The sequence below is a fragment of the Podarcis erhardii genome, assembly GCF_964252035.2.
Source record: "Podarcis erhardii genome assembly, chromosome: 4".
In the NCBI taxonomy this organism is placed as follows: domain Eukaryota; kingdom Metazoa; phylum Chordata; class Lepidosauria; order Squamata; family Lacertidae; genus Podarcis; species Podarcis erhardii.
Window position 1 is genome coordinate 92,318,880 of NC_138508.1, and position 24,835 is coordinate 92,343,714.

At 40.6% G+C, this 24,835-nt stretch overlaps 1 long non-coding RNA gene across 1 annotated transcript; it reads right to left on the reverse strand.

Annotated features, from left to right (window-relative positions):
* Window positions 1-15,580: 15,580 nt before the first annotated feature.
* LOC309340463 lies at window positions 15,581-20,718 on the reverse strand. The gene is made up of 3 exons (XR_014156003.1): window positions 20,683-20,718; window positions 16,891-17,077; window positions 15,581-15,707 (listed from the first exon to the last, which is right to left on the reverse strand). It is a non-coding gene; the product is annotated as an uncharacterized lncRNA (long non-coding RNA).
* Between the last annotated feature and the right edge of the window lie 4,117 nt (window positions 20,719-24,835).

Consider the following 24,835-nt stretch of genomic DNA (forward strand, 5'->3'; position numbering starts at 1 on the left):
CACAAAACTTACATCTTGGCTGGGACTCCTGCTGCTCCCTGCCTTGCTGGTTTTTTCCCACCTGCCTGGGAGAGCAGGGCCCTGTCTGACTCCAGCTACAAAACCTGAAGGTACTGAAGATTCCAAATAGATTCCAGAAGATTCCAGATTGGCTGTGAGTCCTGGAAAACCTGCTCCCTACAGGGTGGGACTCTGTCGACACCAGCTACAGAAGCTGAGACTGCTGAACAGACTTGTACTGGGGTGTTGTTTGGGAGGTGTTGCTGTTGTTGCTGGTGGTTTTAATTTTTATCTCAGCCTATCAAGTCTCTCCCTGAACATTCTTGTGAAGCTGATGGTGAGGTCCCCATTTCACTAACTCTTAACCATAGAATGAATCCGTACCACTTTCCTCTGAAATCATTATTCGTGCTTCTTTGTCTCGTTGCTTGTACTTGCTTTGCCAATCTTTCTGTTTGACATGTTACAATTTTCCACCCTTGAAATGTTCTTCCATTTTAATTTTCCCATTTCTTGTTGTCACCTGTCCAGCTACAGCTAATAGCATGGATAACATCTCTTTGTATTGCATATCTGAATTCTGATACTCAAATATACTAACAAAGCCAATGCTTGGGAAGGACCTGCAAATTAGCTATTACAGAGAAAGACAACATGACTTTGGTTCATCCCCTTTCCCAAAGAGTTGTAATGTGTGTATTGTGTGTATGTGGGGGGGGGGGTATTGTTATGTATATCCCCACCAATTCACAGAGAGTTTAGGAGTTACAGGGCTGAGTTTCATTTTGGATGAGAGAACAATGGAGTCAGTGGTTTGTGTTGGTTTTTTTCCTGAAGTGTGTTTATTTGCCAATGGTCATGCAGAGCATGCTAGAAGACACAAGCACTCAGGCAGGCAGCGCTAGTCTCTAAAGTAGCATCTGTTTTCCCCAAAGCAAACAGCTTCCACTCAGAGCTCCTCAAGGCTCTTTCTTCCAACCAGCTGCAAATCACAGAGCTGCGTCTGTCACTAGCAGTGTTTTGACACTCATTAAACTGCTTTTCTCTGCTACATACACACAGATATCAGATCCCATCCACACCCTCACTGGAAGGCAGGGCTCGCTGGCTAAGGTCGCTTCGAAACTTCATGGAAACTTTCCCATGTGCATGGAAAACACATCAGCTAATCAGCAGCAAATCACCAAATATAAAAGCCAGGCATTTATAAATCAGTGGTACGCACGTGAAAGAACAAAACTATGAATGAACAATATCCTTGTTGCTTTTTCCACATCGTAGTGCTGAGTGACTTGATAGTGACTGGAGAGATAATATATATTTCTGCACCTTTTTTGGGGGGGGGTGGCTTGCAGATCATCTGAGGGGGTAAGAATTAAGAGGGAGGAAATGTTTTCTGCCAGAGGGTCACATTGCCTTCTGGGCAGTCTTTCAGGGGGCTCAGTCACATACCAATAGTAGATGGGACAAAATTGAGTGGAGGAACCAAAGAATTTTTTATCTTTGTAGATAAGGTTGGTTTCTAGATACAGCTCTCTCTATCTTCCATGCAGCAAACAAGAGGCATTATCAGACTTCAAGGCTACATTCCAACCAGGCAAAAACACTCAAGGCTGGTGAGGGGTGTGGCCTGGAGGCTCCTCCCACCTTCCTTAATTCTTAATGGCAGCTAAGGAAAACGAACATACATACAGTAACAATAGCACAGGATCTACATTCCAGTCATTTCAAACCTCCCTGCTTATAAACAACTTTCGTCTTCTCTTCCAGCTGTGACAGCTTCTATAGCAATCAATAACATTTCTCCCAGTTACAGGGTTCTTTAACTGATTTGGATTGTTTAAATACCACAGGTGCTTTTTCATGAGGTTGACTGTTGTTCCTGAGATGTGTCAAGCCACACTATCTGCAGAATTATCACTGCAGTGGAAGCTTTCTTGAGATGGCATGTTTACTCCAGATAGTCTCATCACCTACAGGATAGCAAGATACAGGGATTTGGTGTTCAAGCCCCATCCCTCCCTCCCTCCCTCTCTTTTTCATTATGTCTAGAATTCTAACTTTTTTCTTTTTGTTTTCTTGCAGCAGAGGTGAAGCCTTGCAGAGTTCAATCCAAAGACCTGAAAGCTATCAGGCAGCTTTGTTTTCAATAGATTTGCATCCGTTTTTGGTAGTTTGCCTTTTTCCTTCTGCAAAGCTGCAAAACAACATTAGGTCAAATGAACGACTTGCAAAATATGACAAAAGGATCACATCCTTCACACACTTCTCAGGTAAACTTGCATAGGATCAAGCTGCACAATTTGTTTTATATGTTCAAAATTACAAAAGCACATTCCACACTGCCTAGAACAAATGTTCCCAAATACCGCCTTCCCCTCACACTATTCAAAAGCTGCTGAGGGTCTAGACCAGATTTTCTCAATCTAGGGCACCTGAGCTTGATCACTCCAAGCTCAGACCGCATGTTCAGAAACTTTTACCATATTTTGCAACCCAGGATTTCTGCCTGTGCTTTCTGCTGCTGTATGGGAAAATGCATGAATCTGACATTTGGAAACTTTGTAAGGAAAAACAATCTTAATTGTATGGTCTATTCTATGCTAAGGGGGGAATAAAAGTGAAATAGTGTAAGTGACTTAAAACAGGATATTTAAAAAGTCAAACAGCCTGTATTCCTGTGTTTTGCTTTGCTGCACATTTTGTGTTTTAAAACACCTGCTGCCCCCCCCTCCCCAAAGCATTCTGCTTTGTGTTTGGATCCGTGGATCCAATGAATTCTTTTTTATTTAACCATCATAACTGTCAGGGATTTGGCATTGTGAGACCTGGGTTCAAACCCTAGTTAGCCATTGAGTTTGCTGGGTAGCACATTCCTGTGAGGTAGGTTAGATTGATAGGGTAAAGGTAAAGGACCCCTGGACAGTTAAGTCCAGTCAAAGACGACTATGGGGTGCGGCACTCATCTCGTTTTTAGGCCAAGGGAGCTGCTGTTTGTCCACAGACAGCTTTCTGGCTCATGTGGGCAGCATGACTAAACCACTTAGGGTGCAAAGGGATACCATGACAGAAGCCAGAGCGCATGAAAACGCCATTTACCTTCCCACCACAGCGGTACCTATTTATCTACTTGCACTGGTATGCTTTTGAACTGCTAGGTTGGCAGGAGCTGGGACAAAGCAATGGGAACTCACCCTGTCATGGGGATTCAAACTGCCAACCTTCCAATCAGCAAGCCCAAGAGGCTCAGTGGTTTAGACCACAGTGCCACCCGAGTCCCATAGACCGATAAGAGATTACTCTATATCTCCCTTTTATGGCATTGTGGGGCAGAGTGTTGGTTTTAGGGCTGATGAGATCCGAGTTAGAATTCATATTTGAGAAACTGCTGTGCTCTCTCAGTCAAGCCCACCTCATGGAATTTATCTTGAGGATAAATTGAATAATCCTACAGATGTCATCCTATGATGAAAGGCAAGATACAAATGTGGCAGAGACACTCATCGCACCACCATTTTTGGCAACCGGGCAGAATCACGGTAAATGTCTGCTTAAGCTGCAAGGTAAGTGCATTGTGAAGCAATCACACATCTGCTTCCGCCCATGTAAAACTCAGCACAGATATACTCATTTGGATAATGTTGCAAGAGCAAGGTGACTAAAATATTTCACAGGGGAATAGATCGTAAAAAGTTGCTAGCTAGTCACAGTTCAGTGCAGAGACAACATTTCTGCATAATAGTTAACATCTTGTAGAAACCATTTCCATGTTACAGGCAAGAAGCCAGTTCATATATTCAGTCATTGACATTCTTTGTGTGGCAGAATTCACCCTATGAACAGGGCCACCTGTTCAAAGCCCTTGCATTGTACACAAGTTCACTAGAATGATGGAGGAGAGCACACACATCCATTCTGCTTTGCAAAGATGATGAAGAGCAATGCACATGTGTGAACTAGGAGGAGAGAGGTAAAGGTAAAGGTATCCCTGAAACATTAGATCCAGTCGCGGATGACTCTGGGATTGTGTGCTCATCTTGCTCTATAGGCCGAGGGAGCCGGCGTTTGCCCGCAGACAGCTTCCGGGTCATGTGGCCAGCATGACTAAGCCACTTCTGGCGAAACCAGAGCAGCGCATGGAAACACCGTTTACTTTCCCGCCAGAGTGGTACCTATTTATCTACTTGCACTTTGGCATGCTGTCGAACTTCTAGGTGGGCAGGAGCTGGGACCGAACAATAGGAGCTCAGCACGTCACGGGGATTCGAACCACCGACCTTCTGATCAGCAAGCCCTAGGCTCTGTGGTTTAGACCACAGTGCCACCCGCGTCCCAGATCAAAAACGTTCCCATAGTAATTAATGACAATCGTCAGCTGGTCATGCAAATGCTCACCTCACAAATGCTTTCCTAGGGATGCTTTGTGTTTGGTAGGGGGGACTTGTGCTTATTCTTTCCCACTCTAGAATGATGCGTAGCCACTACTGATTGGGAATTTACTGCAAGTTGGCTTTGATGTACTTGGTCAATGCTGCCATTTACTGTTATGTGTTGGTGCTGATGGCTAATTGTCACTGCAGCCATAATGCATGGTTCAGCTCTGAGAGAAAGAGGTGATTATGATATGCTTGGTTTCAATAAAATTTCTAATGTTGTCAAGCAGCTGAATTCACAACAGTTGTAGAACATGGTGAATATCCACTCTGCTTAACTTCTTAAAATATTTCATTTTTGCTCTTTTCTTCACCCATTATTCAGCCACTCTGCACAGTTTTGCTCCAGCATCTGTTTCATCTGCAATTACAACTGAGCGAAGTGACAGAAATCCTTCCTTTAACAAATTTCATAAAGTAGAGAAGGACATATGCAAATTTCAGTTTTGCGCACCTGGTAAAATGTAATGGGAAAATATTTGAATTGCTGCTAAAGGCTGCATTAGACAGTCCTTTTAATATGTTATTTTAGCAAATTAGGGAAAGATAAACAGATGCTTATGTGTGGGATCATTTATACACAGATGGGTTACATTTTCACTGTATATAAAATGTTTTGCTTGTGTGCCATTACTGACAAATGTCTAACCTATCAGCTAGCATAGTAATTCTGTACAGGATTTAAGCTGCTGGAATGATGGGTTGAGTGCTTCCACAATAGCCATCTTCCTCCTCCCCACTTTTTCTCTATGCAGTGACTTTCTGCTCCATTTTTGTTGCTTTCTTCTCCTTCGTTACTGCTAGTGCCTCCTTGTCGCTAGTCACATCTCAGCCATGGTAACATAAAATTAGCAGCTGGTCTGTTAAAAGATAGGGTCATTTTGTCCAGGTCAGCTTTCTATAACTTGGTGCCCTTCAACTGATTTGCACTACAACTCCCATTAACCCCAACCAGTTTGGTCAATATTCAAGGATGATGGGAGTTGTGGGCAGTGATGGACTGTGGGGTCTCAAATTTCAGTGGCCCCTGTGCCACCCCCTGACCTCTCACCTTCAATTTTGCATCATAGTTGCAGCACCCCCTGTGATTCCCTTGAGGCTCTGCACCCAGGGCGACCAAACTGGTCAGCCTCCTCTAAATCCACCTCTGCTGTAGTCCAACAACAACTTGGTTGAGAAGGTATGGTTTAGGTTGTGATCTGGAGACTCTAACTATAGAAGTGTGGTCTAGAAACTCCAATAGTTCTCTCATGTTTTGATGGGAGGGAGGGCTTCCCTCAACTTTCTCCTGCTCAGAAAAGGGTGCAAGTTTGCAACCCCTTGCACTTTTGTTTCAGAATTCCTTGCCTCATTAAGCAGGGCCTAATGCTGAAAAGGAGGATAAACTACTCCTTGACTCCCGCTGCTATATATTTTATTGTTTCTTTAGCATTCTTTAATGCTTGCCCCTGAGGCAAATAGCAGCTAATTCCTCAAGCAGCACACAGAAATGGTTCTATTTCCCAAGAAATGTTGAAATGCTAAGCACAATTAGAACATGTTGTATGAAGTGACAAAGAGTTGCTAAATGTTTTGAACAGGCTTATGCTATGTAAGTGAACGGGTTGGAATGGCATATCTGTATTAAATATAAACTTAGGTTATACTTTCACTGGAAATGAAGCGCTTCATTACTTTGCTCTTTACATTATTCATATCATATCATAATTGAGCTCCAATGGCTTAAACCAGCACAGAAAGAATTGCATATTGTACAACATTAGATCAAGAGCTCAACTGCAATGTATGTAACTGGGAAAATGATTTTCTACTACCGCCCAGAGGGAATTTTGGGTGGTAACTTACTACCCAACACTTTTGTGTTAAATTAACCACAGCAAAGGACTGATTCCACTGAGAGACATTACAAAGCCCACGACTATTATATGAACTGGGGATTTGGAATAAGGTTATATCTAAAATTTCTACAATCTTTATTTTTTGTTTCTTCTATTGTTTGGTTTCTTCTATTGTTTTTTCACAAACATTTATTTATGAAACCAAATGAAGAAATAACAAATAACATTAACATGGACAATGATTTTAAGGTAGGATATGGAAAACTTTGGCCCTCCACACATTGTTAAATTATTATTATTTTTTGTAAATTTATTTATTTGGTTTTTCAGTTTGAAGTTTTACAATCACATATCCAACAGACATCAGAAAAAAAAAGATTCCAAAGAATATCCTGGACTTCCCTCCTCCCCTTTGTGGGTCCTATTGTTAGTCATTTCCTCCTGCATCTTTTATAATAATCCAAATATTTTACATCTTCATTATATCCAAAATTCACTATTAAATTACAAGTGTTATTCCAATCCTACTAACGATTTTAACTGTTTATAATGATTTTTAAGATAAATTATAAATTTCCCCTATTCATTATTAGTCTTCCTGATTTCTGGTTCTTCTGGTCATTTTTGCCATTTTGCCATAATCCATCAACTTAATTTGCCATTCTTCTCTGGTCTCTGGCCCAGAGATGGAAAGAAGATAAAGTCCTGACCAGACGTTGTTAAAGTAGAAACGTCCATCATCCCTGACATTAGGTTTGCTGGCTGAGGATGATGGGAGTTGGAGTCAAGCAAGAGCTAAAGAGACATAGGTTCCTCTTCCATGCTTAAGGGAAATAAAATTAATCACCTAAATAGCTAACCCATATTGGACCCTTTCTAATGTGTGGCCATCCCTGATAGTTTTATATGTGAAAGGAAACACTGGACTCTTAAGACCACAGATCCACTGTCTTGCTGTGACTGGAGATAGCTGCTTCTAGGCACTGAGGCCACTGAACCTCAGAGACAATGCTGGATTCAGAAATAGTCCCAAAGCTATGGACCTGCTCCTTCCAGGGGACTGAACCCCTGTCCAGAACAAGCTATCTCCTTGCCTCTCAGATGGAGAACTTGGAACACATAACACCTCAGATCAAATTTCAGCCTCAGTGCAGTGGCCCACAGCCAGCATATCATTATTCCAAGTAACCAATCTATTATCTGAACCTCCTCTCCTGATTCATATTGTGAGATGATCTTCTTGTCTACATATAAAACATATGTAAACTGCAAGGTTTAATCACTTTAACTGATTGACTTTACTTGATTAATTGGTGGGATACAAAAAAGTAGGGGCAAATTATAACTGAAGATTCTCTCTCTCTCTCTCTCTCTCTCTCACACACACACACTTTCTTATTTTAAATACAATGTTGGTATCAGTGTGTTACCATAGGGTGGTAGTAGGAGCAGACATGTCCTTTCCTTATAACAATGTGATTTAGCCTTCATCCTTAGATTTCGCAAAATGGCAACTATATTGATGTGTTTTCATGGATAGAGAAACCATGCAGAGATGCTTTCACACTAACGATTCTTCTTTTAGCCCTGAGAAGGATGGAAGCCTGACTATGAGCCCATTTACAATTTTATTTGCATCCTTGATGGCATCTTTCCTAGCTACACACAACATTAGTTATCTCGCTTAAGTCTTACATTTAGGGATGGGGAGTTCACAGGGCCCCAATCTGTATTGGGACACACATACACACACTTGTTTTAACTCTCTGCCCCCATTGTGGGACTGATCTGGAACAGAACTCCTGTGGCTACTGTTTGCATCACCCAGAAAGTTAACATCAAAGGTTAAAAGGACCAATTATTTGCAGTTTTGAATTGACTGCCACCTTACGGACTGTAGAGCAAAAATCGAAGAATTGTAAAACATGCCTGGGTCCACACAGCCTTATGAAAGTAGAATGAAACTATATGAGAAAGGTGCATACTGCAAACATTTAAATGTTCAGTACTGTGAGAAACAACGAGAAACCTCTGCATAATGGAGCTTTCAGACTTAACGTTGTTTTTGTTTATGAAAAGGAGGGAAAGATCATTGCACAAATTATACTCAAATGTCGGCTAGACTTTAAAATGTCATTCCAGTAGTTTAGGACAAAATTGCAAACCAGTCATTTTCAATCTGTTGAAGAAGAAGAAGAAGAAAGAAAGAAACACCTCAGGAGCCTTGAAGTGATACAAATGTAATGAGTAAAGAAAATATGTATTCTCAATGTAATATTGAACAAAAAGATTGTGGCGCTGGAGTTCCTCAATAAATGCTAACTTTATGCAAAAACAACACCTTTTTCTATTGAAATTAACTGTCTCTACTGAGAGTCCAGTCTGTTGTGTGCATCCTTCCCTTTTGCTGTTGTTGGCTGATACAGTGCTTTTAATTGGTAACTGCAATTTTCTTCACTTCCCCACATGTTCAGGAGTAAAATGGTCCATTTGTGTGTTACTTCCTTCTCCCACCTGTAGTTATGTGGATTGCAAATGTCCTCTGCTGTAAATCTGGTGTAGGTTTCTTTTCCTCTGGCTGAATGAAGCTGGTGTGGCTTTTCTTTTGAGTAAACATGCACTGGGGACACCTTAAACATCCCAATGTATGGTTTTATTAGAAATGAGTAGAATAAACAAAGGAAACTAATAGAGGGTAAAGAATACTAATAGAAACCTACACCAGATTTATCTACTTGCACTGGTGTGCTTTCGAACTGCTAGGTTGGCAGGAGCTGGGACAGAGCAACGGGAGCTCACTCCGTTGCGGGGATTCGAACTGCCGACCTTCTGACTGGTAAGCCTAAGAGGCTCAGTGGTTTAGACCACAGCGCCACCTGCGTCCCTACATACAATATGCATCCCTGCATACATACACCATGCATACAATATGCTAAAACAGAGGGCTTACCGGACTAATTTCACCAGGGGGTGGGACTTTGTGGGAACTGGGAGAGGTCTCTGTGGGTGCATCCACACCAAGAGGTGCTGCATTGCTGACCTGTCTGTTTAGTAATACGCAAACAAAAAAGAGAGTTGGCTTTTTAAAAAAGAAGGTACGATTTGAGTGCTATTCCCTTGTTGCACTGAACAGAAGTATTTTGCAGTGGTGAGTGAATGGAACAATTGATTACATTTTCATTTATTTAGCGGAATGTAGTTAATTTAAATTGGTAAAAGTACCATGACACACATATTTGCAGTTCTTTGTTTTATTTATTTTGCTGTTAAGTCAATTATGTTTTACAGAATCCACTAGAAGTCGTTTATGACAGTGTACAATAATTGGGAGAATAGCTTTAATTACAACTTCCACTTAAGACAACACTTCACTTAACAGAAAAGTCTCACTGCTTTCTTTTATAAACAGGCCTTGGAGTTTCAGCAAGGCCAAATGGGCTGCTGAACGGAAGTCAGTTTCAGTTTCACTGTTTCGTTTCAAGATGTCCTAAATGAACATAGCACAAAATAACAGAACAAAATTAACAGTATTAACCTAAGAGCTTTTCCTGAACTTTATGGCTTGGAATTGGATCCAAAGACCCATGCAATTAGTAGCATGCACCCAAGGGAGCTTTGGACAAGTTTCTTGAGCAATACCACATGGAAAACCTTTTTTTAAAAAAATAAACAGAGTAGAGCTTATAGTAGAGCATGAGGAATTGGGGCCAGGGGGAGAGGTGAGATCCAGATCCCATTGGGCCTTCTCTAAGTGAGCAATTTAGAGTTCAGCTTAGAAGTGCTTCCAGACATGTATTTATTGTGAGATCAGTACTGCTCATGCACCCAAGTTTTTCACACCATCTGCATGACATCACCGGCATCAAAACACTTTCTGATAACTCTACCACCTATTTACCTTGTCTGTAGAAATTGCAATAAGTTAAAATGCCAGCAACTAAACACCTGTTGTCAACTACTCGTCTGATATATTGGAAGGACTCATTTGCAGTATATGTGATCTCTAACTGCCCGATTCAAGTACTTGATGTATTTGAAATTAATTTGAAATACATCTGTTTAGAGGAGAGATGGGGAAGCTCTTTAGAATCAACACTGCATAGCAAAAGTTGGAGAAGTGTATAATCTGATTGAAAACTAGGTTCCAATCTGCATATATGTTTGGGACTGGTGAATTGGGCAGGGTTACTTCAAAATGTGGATTTTGACCAGTTTATGCTAAGAGTTGATTCTTATTGATAGCCACATTTTAGAAATGTGGCTTAAATTGCATGAAATGGGTGCCTTTTATTTTTATTACAGCAACACTTAATTTAACACACTGTTCAATACGCTTGGAAACAGCTCCAAAAGATGTAGCAAACATTTCCAACTGAAGTGTAGCTCTTCAGTGGTCTTCTGATGAAATACAACCACTTTGCTTTCCTCCTTAGTTTCAAATATGAATTTTGCAGTAGTGAGCTGACTCTGAGTCACAGTGGCATTTTGCTTAAGGTTAAAAACACCTGAGAAGAGTTAAGTACTTGATTCTCTTGGGAAAACTTATTGCCTTGGCTGGCAAATATTCTTGTCCCCTTCAGGCTATGCTTCCTGATTCTGTTTGTTTTCCCAACACCATCATCAAATGCACAGCACAATCCAATATTGTTCACAAATTTGCCATCTAAGTTGAAATCTAGCTTTAGAGAGTACTTCACATTTTGTTTTGGTCAGTGATTTTAATCCATTTAAAAGACCTCATTCTGAGTATAAATGGTTCCCATCACGGAAAGGTGATATTGTTATTTTATCATACATGCCCTCAGCAAAACTGCAGTGTTAAAACTGTGCATGGAGGAGGTTTCTCAGCACATATCTGGATGTATGAAAGCTTGCTCTCTGAAAAACATTAGACTGCATCCACCAATGCAGTCATCCTTCAATGATTTCCATGCAGCAGCCTGTGTACAGACTTCTGTCCAGCACAATGTTTATCCACAGCATCTTCTCTGCTCCTGTTCTCGTTGTTCTCTGGTTTGGGGAGACCAAAGGCAATATGCCAATATAAACTATAGGTTATTTTATTATTATTTTAAGTTAATAGTAATTGGAGTGGCTGGGGCAATGCAGTCAGATGGGCAGGATACTAACACTAACAATAACAATACCAGAGCTCCGACGCAGTCCAGAAATGGTTGTAGCTGTCATTTACAGCTGGTAAAATGCACTTCTGGTCACTGAGGCAACATAGGCCTTCAGTGACAAAGCTGAACCCAAAAGCACACCCAGAACCTGCAAGGGGAATGCAGCCCCATCCAGAGTAGGTCTCTGACCCGCAACAACAGCAGCGAGAACATTGATGGCTCAAAAATGGAAACAAGAAGAAGTACCGACCGTGGAAGAATGGAGAACAAAATTAACAGACTATGCAGAACTGGATAAATTAACTGGAAAAATCAGATTCCAAAGGGACCATAAGTTTTTAGAGGACTGGGGGAAATTTAGAGAATATTTGAAAACTGTATGTGAGGAACATACAATGCTAGTGTGTTTTAAAGAAGCTTTGTGAAAAATTAAGGAATATTGCAAGAATGTAAATGAGGACAGAAATATTGTATTTAAAGGCAATATCAAAATTAAGGAATGTGAAGATAGAAATTTAACTACGAATGATTGTCAGAGAAGTTGAGGGAGGTCCAATAAGTTAAAATATGTGATGTGGAATTTTGTATGATTGGAGATTTTATGGAAAAGTTTAATAAAAAATTTTATGAGACCAGAGTAGGTATCTGACCAATTTCTCAGACATGAGGACCACTCACCCACAATGTCTCAGTTTCACCGGTTCAAGCCTAAGCTTATTTTTCCTCATCCAACTAGGAAAGCCTCAGGGATGAGGGCACTTTCACACCATACCTTAAAAATGCTATGATACTGCTTTAAACAATCATTGTTGTTGTTTAGTCATTTAGTTGTGTCCAACCTTTGTGACCCCACGGACCAGAGCACGCCAGGCACTTCTGTCTTCCACTGCCTCCTGCAGTTTGGTCAAACTCATGCTGGTAGTTTCGAGAACACTATCCAACCATCTCGTCCTCTGTTGTCTCCTTCTCCTTGTGCCCTCCATCTTTCCCAACATCAGGGTCTTTTCCAGGGAGTCTTCTCTCCTCATGAGATGGCCAAAGTATTGGAGCCTAAGCTTTAGGATCTGTCCTGAATCATGGCTTTCCCCAAATAATTATTGTGGCTGTAAAGGTGCTAAGACTTCCCTGTGGAGAAGGATTGATTGTTAAATCACTCCAGGAATTGTAATACTGGGGGGGGGGAGAGAAATAGGGGTCTCCTTACAACTCTCAGCATCTTTAACAAATTAACACTTCCAGTATCCTTTGGGAGAAGCCATGACAGTTTAAATTGGTATCATGGAACTTTAAGTATATGGTCCTCATTGAGCTGTCCAGCAGAGCTTTTCCAGGTAGTGTGGGGCCTGTTACTGTCTGGCCCAAAGGAGGTGGATGAATCAACAATAGCTCACTGTCACTTGTCTGCAAGCCTTTTGAGGATAAAATCACTTGCGTCCATAGGAATCTTGACTCTGCTGTTACAGTAGATGAATCTCAAAGGGTGTCCAGAGCTTAGTCTCATCCTGTTGTATTGGATGAGTTTCAATTAGTAAGGCTTGAGGATGCAGACAAGGTGCTTAGATTGTTCAGATCAACCACTTATGCTAGCTAAGTAATTATCTATCTAAGTAATTATCTAAGTAAATATGGGCCATTTGCCAATCTTCCCTTCTTGGGCAAGGTTCCTGAGCAGGTGGTCCTGGACCAGATCCAGGTGCTCTTGGAGGAAACTGATTTTCTAGATCCATTTCAGTTTAGGCCTAGTTTTGGCACAGAAACTGCCTTGGTTACCCTGCATGGTGACCTTTGTTGAGGAGAGTGACAGGGGAAATAGAATCATAGAATCATAGAATCATAGAGTTGGAAGAGACCACAAGGGCCATCGAGTCCAACCCCCTGCCAAGCAGGAAACACCATCAGAGCACTCCTGACATATGGTTGTCAAGCCTCTACTTAAAGACCTCCAAAGAAGGAGACTCCACCACACTCCTTGGCAGCAAATTCCACTGTCGAACAGCTCTTACTGTCAGGAAGTTCTTCCTAATGTTTAGGTGAAATCTTTTTTCTTGTAGTCTGGAACCATTGCTCCGTGTCCGCTTCTCTGGAGCAGCAGAAAACAACCTTTCTCCCTCCTCTATGTGACATCCTTTTATATATTTGAACATGGCTATCATATCACCCCTTAACCTCCTCTTCTCCAGGCTAAACATGCCCAGCTCCCTTAGCCGTTCTTATTAATATGTCCTTATTAATTCTCCTTCCTTGACCTCTCAGTGGTTTTCAATACCATCAACCATGGAATCAGTCTAGAGTGGCTTTCTGAGTTAGGGGTAGGTGGCAACTCCTTTGTGGTGCTTCTGGTCCTCCTTGGATGGTCATTCCCAGATGGTGATGCTTAGGGAGTGCTGTTTTCACCCCAGTGGAGTTCCTCAGGGATAAATTTTATTGCCTATGCAAGGAGGCATTTGCTTTAGGAGGCTTAGTTTGGTCAGAATCGAGTGGAAACTACATCCATAAGCAGGCAAATGGACTACATTAGGAATGATCTGTCCGAAAGATTTCTAAAGTCTTGGACTGCTATTTCTCACAGGCTATACATATCAGGAAAAAATACATTGCCTTATTGTGCTTTACTTGTAAAGGGTTTATTGTTAAACCAATTAACTTTGTGTTTCTTTTCAGCATTAAACATTACAAGTCACCTTTAATTTAGAATGGGGAGCTGACCTTGGATTTTCCTATGTGTCTTTTGGAAGCAAAAACCAAAAAAAAAAAAAAAAGCAAAAATGATTTCCACTCACTCTGAAAGGTTTCATCAAGCTTTTCACTAGCTTCCTTTGCTTTAGGCAGTGCGAAAACCTTCCTTTCCCCCTTATAATTGTTCCTAATTTTACTGCAACGGCTAAAAAGAAGCATAGCTGCTAGCATTATTTTCTTAGGTGTATGCCACTGTGCTGATCAGTAGCTGAAAACCAATTTGTATTTTAATTATGCTGCTTAAAAATGACCTTGCAGAAACACAATTGTTTCAAGATATGAGAGAGAAACAGTAAATAGTTTCTCCTAATCCAGTAGGAGAGAGAGAACAAAAATAGAGTCGGTTCCCCACCCCAAGCAATGTATTTTCCAGAATAATTCAGTGTGGTCGCTTTAGTCTTGATACAACAAATTAAACCAAATTTCATCCATTCATTCATTTGATTCAGTATTCTTACCTGGCCAGGAAGATAGTGATTTGGAGGTCTTTGACACCCTTGTCATGGTCAGGTCATTTTATCAAAATGTTTAGAATTGCAGGGGATTGTACTAGATGAACTTTGTAGTCCTTTCCAGCTCAACAATTCTATTATTCTAAGTGTGGATGAGCCCTGAGAATGCTAGGAAGAGTCACTCCAACTCTCTTGTAGCTGATGGTTCTGGCCACTGATGCCGCAGCCATTAAGACGGCAATGATCATATACACACTTACATGAGAACAAGGCCATCCCATTGAACTTTATGGAACTTAACATTTGGGTGGAGATGCATAGGATCACTGTAAAAAGTCTTGTTAATAGGTACTTAATAGATCTTTGACACAGCTGGAGTTGGTGGTGTCATGTGACCTGAGCCCAGCTGAAACAGAAAACAGCTGACTAAGCTGTTCATTCTGGCAGATCATGTCATGGGATTTTATAAACATATTTATAAAATATTTCATTGAAGCTTCTAGGTTTGAGTCATTTCACCATGTAATTCTATAAGCTACTTTGTGGGGGGAAAACTCAGTCAAACATGAAAGACTCGCAAAAAAGAAATATTTATTGGATGGTACTTTGGGGAAACATTTCATACTAATAAATGTGTCCATTGTAAAGAATACAACTATAATTTAATATCCTAAGTAATGTGTTAATATGCATCCCCTGGTCACCACTGCAATGGTTTTAATGATTAATTAATTACTTCAAATTGCAACCTATAAATACAGAATGCTGTCTGAAGAGAAGAAACCATCACAAGTTTTTTTAAAAAATGTTTTTGTACAGTAGTTAGAAGGTTTATGTCAAATTCTATGTTTGCATTACAAACTGGGGTGGGGACATTTATGCCCCCTGGCATGTGTGTGCTGTGCTGTAATATAAATGTATAACTTATTCCTTACATTGGTTATTATATCAGGCATTTTACCACAGAGCTACATTAAACAAAATGTATAAACCATTGGTGAATGCTCAATTAAATAATCTTTATTCATGAGTTTTCTAAGCTGTGCAGGCAATGTTTCACAGTGATTAGTTGGTTCCCGAAAATAAAATTCTCCATTGTCCTTCCAAATCTCAATAACAGCCATCCTATATAAAAGTGATGAAAATGGGTTATGAGCTGCAATAGAAATTAGTAACGTGCATCTTCATGGAAGAACTTAATGGGGAAATGCATCTTTTTCAATGTATTAATCTCCATGGGTGAAGTGGCAAGCCACCATTTTAAAGCAAAGCTGTGGCTTTTCTCTTGGCAGTTGGCAACAGCTTTGTCCAAACCAAGAGACATAGAGAGCTGTTGCCGCCCCATTTCTTTGGATCATGGTTTTGGGCAAGACACAAAACCACCATTTTATTCATCATGTTCAGTGCCAGCATGTGGCGTTCTTGCGTGCTTGAACTCATGGCATTGCCATCCATAGGCGCCGACTCCATGGGGCCTGAGTGGGCCCGAGCCCCCTCAAAAATTCGTTTGGGGGGGCTCCGCCCCCCCCAATAATTTAACAAAATTATTAGTTATATTATGCTTTGTAAAATCACAAAATTATGTTGGTATTTTTTATTTTCCTTGTTTGACGATAGTTACCTTTTAAAATACATTCAGTAATGAGTTAAAACAAAGCCACTCCTGATCTAGAGAGGGGGTGGGGTTGCGGGCTCTCGACCCATCAACAATCTCGTGGGGCTGGCGTCAGCCCCGCAAGAAGCGGGGATCCCCCTAGCTCATTAATATTCACCGCCCACAGCGGCAGCCAATCGGCTGCCGCAAAGGGCGGGCCCTCACAGGTTCACTTAAGGTCGGGGCAGCCCGGGGCTCACCCCTTTCGTTCCCCCAGCAGCAGCGGTTTGGAGGTCTTGGCCCCCCCCCCAATATTTTTTATAAGTCGGTATGGGCCCCCGCCCCCCCCCAATATTTTTTATAAGTCGGCGCCCCTGTTGCCATCTGAATTATGCCAGGCACACTCCTAATTTGTGCATGTCAAATATAAGACTGCATGCTTCAAAAAGTACAGGTGAGTAGTCTGGAAGCGGTGCCTCCTCTCCCAGCAGCCCCTGCTATCCGCAGCATGCCTACCTTGTAATTAATCATTGGTGCTGCCATCTCAATTGTGCCAGCCACACCACTGACGTGGGCAGGGAGGTCTATTCAGTGTACTGCATACACCATCATTATGAGCAGGTGGTCAATCTGTCACCAACTACAGTAGTAAAAAGTGGTGTTGCCGGTCAGGGGCACCAAGGCAGCTTGCCCACCTCATACCCCCATCCATACCTGGAGCCAGCCTTCCTTTTCATGCTGAGCAATTCAGTTACATGGCTGAGAACAGAAAACTGGAGGTAGCAACAGAGGTGAAGAGTTGTGTTTAGGAGGAGGCAGCAGCAATATGTAATGGAGATGGTGGGCAAATCCTGAGATCCAGATCTTGCTCCTCATCCAGTCTGTACATCTCTATGTGGTTCTGTATTGAAATTCATAAAAACCGAATGTTCTTAGTGAGACAAGGCATCTACTGTCAGACCTTGCTAAAATATGTTTTATGAGAAACGAACGTAGGAATGAGACCATTACTGAGAGGCGAGATATGGCCTTCAGATATCTCCTTATAAGCTGAGAGCTTTATCTGGTGGCACCTCACAAAATGACATTATCAATAAGCTTTTGTTATTTTATTTTGCTGCATTGTATCCCAGAAGGCTATGCTGAACATTCAAAATGCACCCATCTGCCTGAAGTTTTCTGGGGTGGTGAAAGACTGAAGAAGTGTGCATGCACACGAAAGCTTACACCCATAACAAACTTAGTTGGTCTCTAAGGTGCTACTGGACAATTTTCTTATTTTTAAATTTTTTTTCAACTGCATCAGACCAACACGGCCACCTACCTGAATCTAGACATTAAAAAGGTAAAGGTAAAAGACCATTGGATGCTTAAGTCCAGAAAAAGGTGACTATGGGGTTGTGGCGCTCATCTCACTTTCAGGCTGAGGGAGCCAGAGTTTGTCCACAGACAGCTTACCAGGTCATGTGGCCAGCATGACTAAACCACATCTGGTGCAAAAGAACACTGTGACAGAAACCAGAGCGCATGGAAATGCCATTTACCTTCATGCTGCAAAGGTACCTATTTATCTACTTGCACTGGTGTTGGCAGGAGCTGGGACAGAGCAGTGGAAGCTCACCCCATTGTGGGGATTTGACCTTCCCATCAGCAAGCCCAAGAGGCTTGGTGTTTTAGACCACAGTGCCACCTGCATCCCTAGAGAATAACATTACACTGCAATGCAGGAATTGGAAAAGAACTTTGAAAACCACAAAACCATTAAACAAATAATCCAGCAGCAGAGAAATAGGTTTTTAAACTCAGTCATCTGCAAATATATAAAGGAGAGAAAAATATATTTACTTGACATCAGAACTTCAAATAGAGGTTGATGTGTGGACATGGCTAAGGAAGCAAATCTATGCAAAAGAAGCTGGCATAAAGCAAGCTTGTGTGATGCTTATATCTGAGCATCTCAGCATCCTGCTGCTTATGTGTGAAGAGTACAAGATTGTAGTCCAGGTGTACCCTCATTAGATGTCCCCTTCCCTTTCAGTTATTTGTATCCTTAATGAATTTTCCACATCCTTCTGTCAGCAGCCTTCCATTGTGTAATCACTTACAGACTCACATTAAGCTCTTTTGGAAGGGGCCAGGGCAGGAAGAAGTCAGCCCTGAGTTTTATATTTTACTTAAATCATTAATAACTGGAGACTTAATTCTCATTGACAAATCCTGTCTCAGCTTAGAATTTTATTGGAAGGCTCTGCTGTGGTAAATTATGATTTGTAATACTTGGCTATCATTGGTGACACATAACTGAGGCTTTATATCATTCCAAGCATATCCTCAATATAAGTAACCTACTTTTTCTGATCATGGAGTCTTCAGAACTATGATATATTCAGCTCGTCTTACTGGAAATATAAAGTACTAGACAGATCAAAACTATCTTCTGAATTGAACTTATAGGAATAGTAATAATACATCATTCAATTTTTCCTCTTCAAAGATTGTGTGTCTTCTTGAAAGGGATATCTATTATGTAGCTTCCAAATATGCTTCTTGGAGGTTTTTAAAAGCAGAGATTGAATTTCAACAAATTTCTCAGCGGGTTTCCAAGATAACTCTGTGGCATGGAAGGATGCAATTCAAGAAATCAATACTTTTTTAAAAAAAAGAAATACTATTCGTATTTTATGTATTCAGCCAAAAAGCTAATTTTGAACAAATTTGGATAAGTTGGGATACATGGAGTCATGCATAAACTTGCAATACAAAGGAAAAGTAGCCACCTCTATCAATTTTCAGCTTCTAAATTGCCACAAATATATGGGGAAACAACAATGAGAGAAATTAAGGAAATCAAGTGGATTTTGTTAGATTACATTGTCAGGTCCTTCAAAAAATAAGTGTTTACTGATTGACAAATCCTGGTCAAATAAGAAACAAGGGCAACTAAGAACATAAAAAGGGCCAGGCTGGATCAGAAAGGCCTCTCTTGTTCTCACAGTTGCCCACCCAACGCTTTTGGGAAGGGTAAACTCCCCTCCTACTGTTGCAATCCAGCAACTGGCCTTCAGTCATATAGCTTTTAAGAACCTAGAAGCAATACGACTGTATAGCAATCATGACTACACTCCATGAATTTGTCTAATCCCCATTTAAAGCTTTGTAAGTTGAGGACGTCACCATGTCTTGTGGATGTGAACTCCAGAATTATACATTGTGCTAAAATAACAACTGAACTGGGGTATTCATACGCTTAGTATTCCAGAGAGGCACCAAGACACTGAACCCGAAACAAAGAGCTAAAATACACAGCAAATGTCATGGTAACAGCACTATGAAAAGTCCCGCACAAATAGGGTAGGAAAACACCATGTAAGCATAATCTGATGATTATGGTTAACAACAGGGTAAGGCTACCATATTTCCATTCCAAACCAACACAATCAATTATTTTCTTTTCAAAAGTACCCACCCACCTACAGATACACGTGTTTGCATGTAATGTGTAGTTTGACTCTAAATTAAAGGTAAAGGGACACCTGACCGTTAACTCCAGTCGCGAATGACTCTGGGATTGCGGCACTCATCTCGCTTTACTGGCCAAGGGAGCCAACGTTTGTCCGCAGATAGTTTTTCCGGGTCATGTGGCCAGCATGACTAAGCCGCTTCTGGCAAACCAGAGCAGTGCACGGAAACACCGTTTACCTTCCCGCCGGAGCGGTACCTATTTATCTACTTGCAATCTGATGTGCTTTCAAACTTCTAGGTTGACTCTAAATTAGGACTGTCTAATTTTCAGAGTTCTGAACTGTTCACTTGTAAAGATTTTTCCATTTTGCTTGCCCTTGCTTTTGGAGTATCCGTGAAAAGTCCACAGAGTTTCTTAAATATCCATACTTTTTAAAAAGAATAATTACTGCTCATTTGCATTTCCAGTTGTCCCCCCCCCACCCCAATGTGGATAGGCATTGTGATTGTGGACCAGCATGCTTATCAATGTTGTTCTTGTTATGGACAAAATGAATATCAAAATATATAACCCAATTAGAGTCAGTGTTACGTTCAGATATGTGTACTGATGACCATCCAGACTCAGTTTCCCCCCTCTCCACATCTCTCACACAATACCTTGCACATCAAACCTCCAATTACCATCACCACCCACAGTGGAAAATAAATTGGATTGAATCAGGCAACAAGAAAGTTCAAGATAATTGTCTGCACCAGCAGAACAACATCTAAATCAGAAACTGAACCTGGAGGACTACCTAATTAAATGTATTTTTAATTTTAGAGCGGACATTTTATATTTGCTTTTTTAATATACTTTTATCTTTGTGGAGACTGAATGCGGGGAGCTCTAAATTTGAATGGATGACTAAATTACATAAACTGTAGATGGGGAACTTCATTTATGTATATATTTCATGGTTGACCTGTGACATAGTTAGGTGGATTAATGTTTTGTTGTTGTTTTTTCTTCTTTTATTGGATGTTTTTCAGTGTACCTACCTTGATTTATAAGAAACATTTTTTTCAAGGAGAAACATTTCCTAAGGGGGGGGGGGAATGCATCCATGTTAGTCCCCAATTAACCAGTTGCAGGAAAGAAACTCTCCCCTAAGAGTAATATTTAATTGTATTATAAAATACAAAGGATAATATATTGTGCCAGACTGTATTATTGATTGATTGATTGATTGATTGATTAGATTTCTTACTTGTCCTTTAGCCATAATGTCCCAACAATGAAATAAACATTTATAAAACAAAAAGAATAAAATATAGTTCCATATATAAAACATTTCTTAAAAAAAAAAATCCATATCCAAATGCAGTTAAAAATACAGATGGATAAAGATCTCCACTTAAAAGCCTTGTGGAAAGAATAAAGTCTTCAGTAAGTGCAGAAAAGTGCAGAGGACATAGACAGCACCTGTCTAATATGCATTGGGAAAGAATTCTAAAGGACACGTGGACACCATTACTAAATGCCTAATTCATATGTTGTATGTAGCGAGTCTCCTGATAAGACGGTCATCTGGTACAGAAATTGTGGGATGTAAAACTTATAGCAGTCAAGTACAACATTCCTATAGTGGACATGTTAGGGGATGTTTTCTACCACCCAGGAGAAAACGTTCTGTTTCCTCCTGAACTGGGACAGACTTCCACTGCATGTGACTCAAAATGGGTGTGGCCTGTTCTTGGTAGAGGAGCACATGGCCTCCATGTTCTGTTCTGTGTGTTCTCCATTTTGTGCTCCTGTGTGTTAGGAGAAGTGACAGTCACTTGGAACTAATTCCCTTATGGGACAGTTCATGTAGATATATAGTTATGTAACCTAAGCCTGCCTTCAGGGATCTATCTGTGAACCTGAATGAATCTGTGAGTAAACTACAGCAGTACCTCAGGTTACATACGCTTCAGGTTACATACGCTTCAGGTTACAGACTCCGCTAACCCAGAAATAGTGCTTCAGGTTAAGAAATTTGCTTCAGGATGAAAACAGAAATTGTGCCCCAGCAGTGGCAGCAGGAGGCCCCATTAGCTAAAGTGGTGCTTCAGGTTAAGAAGGATATCTACGATAAAGATGAATGTGCTGCCAAGGATGTTATTTCTATTCCAATCACTACCGATAATGAAAGGGGCATCAATTTTCAAAGAATGGCAAAAAATAGTTTCAAGATACATCTGGCAGGACAAGAAGCTAAGGATTCAGTTTAAGTTATTAACAGATGCGAGAGAAAGAGGTGGCTTCGCCCTGCCAGACTTGAAACTATATTATGAAGCATCATGCCTCTGTTGGTTAAAGGAATGGATTAAATTAGTGAATGGAGAGTTGTTAGATTTAGAAGGATTTGATAATAGATTTGGGTGGCATGCATATCTGTGGTATGAAAAGAAAAAATTCATAAAGGATTTGAAAACCACATCTTCCGAAGATCATTGATAGAGGTGTGGGAGAGGTATAAAATTTTGTTAGAACCAAGACTCCCCCATTGGCTTTCACCATTGGAAGTGATGAGTGTGAAAAAGATAAACATGAGGGGGAGGTGGATAACTTATGGAGAATTGATAGTAAGAGAGGGGGGGAAATGGAAAATGAAGACTTATGAAGAGGTGAAAGAATTTGTTTATGATTGGTTGCACTACTACCAGATTAGTGAAATGTTTAAAAAAGACTGTAAAATGTGTGGATATGAAGGAAAAGAATCAAAATTTCAAATAGAGGTATTGAATAAAATAAAAATTTGTCTAAAATGTATAGAATGTTGTTGGAATGGCGTACAAAAGATGAAGAGGTGAAATCAGTAATGATACATTGGACCAGAGACTTTGGCTATAATATACAATATGATGATTGGACGAAATTATGGAATGAAAGGTTAAAATTTACGGTGTGTACCACATTGAAGGAAAATGTAATGAAAATGGTATATAGATGGTACATAACACCAGTTAAATTAGGTAAAATGTATAAAACATGTAACAAGTGTTGGAAATGTAAAGAAAAAGAAGGAACTTTCTATCATATGTGATGGGAATGCAAAAAGGTGAAAGGCTTCTGGGAAACGATATATAAGGAATTGAAAGAGATGTTGAGATATACATTTGTTAGAAAACCAGAAGCCTTCTTACTAGGATTGGTAGGTAATGAAATTAATAGAAAAGATTGTAAGCTTTTCCAAAACACTGTAACAGCTGCAAGAATACTTCTGGTGCAAAGATGGAAGAAGGGAGAAATTCCAACTGTAGAAGAATGGAGAATGAAACTGACTGAATATGTGGAATTGGATAAATTGACTGGGAAGATTCGATATGAGAAAGACCAAAAGTTTATTGAGGACTGGGGGAAATTTACAGATTATCTGAAAAGCATATGTGATGCACAGACAACGCTTGTTGGTTTTGAAGAGTCTCTGTGAAAAATTAAAAATATTGTAAAAAAGAAAGTAGGAGAAAGGAAGAGGAATGGTTAAAGGCAATAATAAGTTAAGAAATGCGTTAACAATAGAAATTTTAACGAAAGATTGGCAGAGAAACTGAGGGAAGTCAAAAATTGATGAATGTGAGTTAATATGAGTTGATTGTATAAAAATGTTTGGAAAATGAATAAAAAAATATTATAAAAAAAGAACAGTTTCAGGTTAAGAACAGACCTCCGGAACGAGTTAAGTACTTAACCCAAGGTACCACTGTGCTTTTATATTAAGTTTAATCAGATTCGCATGTCTATTCTTTCTGAGAGGGATTAGAAGGGATCTCACCAGGAATCATAAGCAGTGAGGCTCAGGCGAGCCAGCAACAAGCTAACCGCTGTGTAATTTAAAAATTGGGATGTTTGGAACTCTGCTAGAATATGGAACTTGCTAGCACAAGTTAAGAAGGATATCATTAAATAATATATCCTCCCCTGCTTTCCTAATCATCCCCACAGAAATCAGTGAAGAACTGGTTTTATAAACCATGAGAAAATATTGTAGCTATCCTGGTCCCTACTTGTATTCTACTTTGTACACTACTATCAGCACCTTGGCCACCAGTGCAATTATTCCATCACTACTGTATCATGGTGACATTAGTTTACCCCAGTAGCAGTCAACCCACTGCATTTTGCACCTGCTGCAGCTTTTGGAACATCCACAGGGGCATATTGCAGCCATCCAACCAGGAAGTTACCAATTTGGAGGCCACCCTGAACTTGTAACTTCCTGCAGCTTTTTTTACCCTTCTCCACACCCCTAGCTATCCTCTATTTTCAGGCACGTTGTCTTGCTCCAGCAACAGAGGGGGGGCTGGGGCTGCGCCACGTCAATGTGGTATGTGCCTGTGATGTTGGCACACCACATGATGTGTGCATGCTGCTGCATAGAACTTTTTGGGGGCGGGCAGCACCTTCAATTAAAATTTGTGGGTGCCCTGGCTCCAAAGATGGCACCTATGACCATTTTGATTTGTCACATGTCTGCCAAAGTAGCATTGCTCCAGGGCAGCAGTGGGGAACTTCAATCCTGGGCTAGATGCAGTCACCGAGTACTGCTTGAAGAGACTGGCTTGGGATACAAATTAAACAAAAGCCCAAATGCAGGTGTCACTAATATACCTTTCCAGAATGCTGGGGTACCAGCGGCTGCTGAAGGATGCCAGGAGCTGCTAATGGATTGGTAGGTTCGTGGTGTGGGGAGCAAATTCAAGATAGATATTTTGTCCAGCGTAATGCCTGGTTCTTAGTGTCTCTGACTTGAAGCACCATAGTCTTTCTACTTTTCCTCAAGTATTATCCATCATGTTAAGGGGAAGGGACATGTGGCCTTATAAATGTTGCTGGACTGCAGCTCCCATCAGCCCCAGCCAGCATGTCCAGTGATGAGGGATCTTGGAAGTAGGAGTCTCACAAAACCTGGAGAGCCTAATAATAATAATAATAATAATAATAATAATAATAATAATAATTTATTATTTGTACCCCGCCCATTTGGCTGGATTTCCCCAGCCACTCTGGGCGGCTAAATACACTAAAAATACACTAAAATATCACAGATTAAAAACTTCCCTGAACAGGGCTGCCTTAAGATGTCTTCTGAATGTCAGGTAGTTATTTATTGCTTTGACATCTGATGGGAGGGCGTTCCACAGGGCGGGCGCCACTACACTAAATACA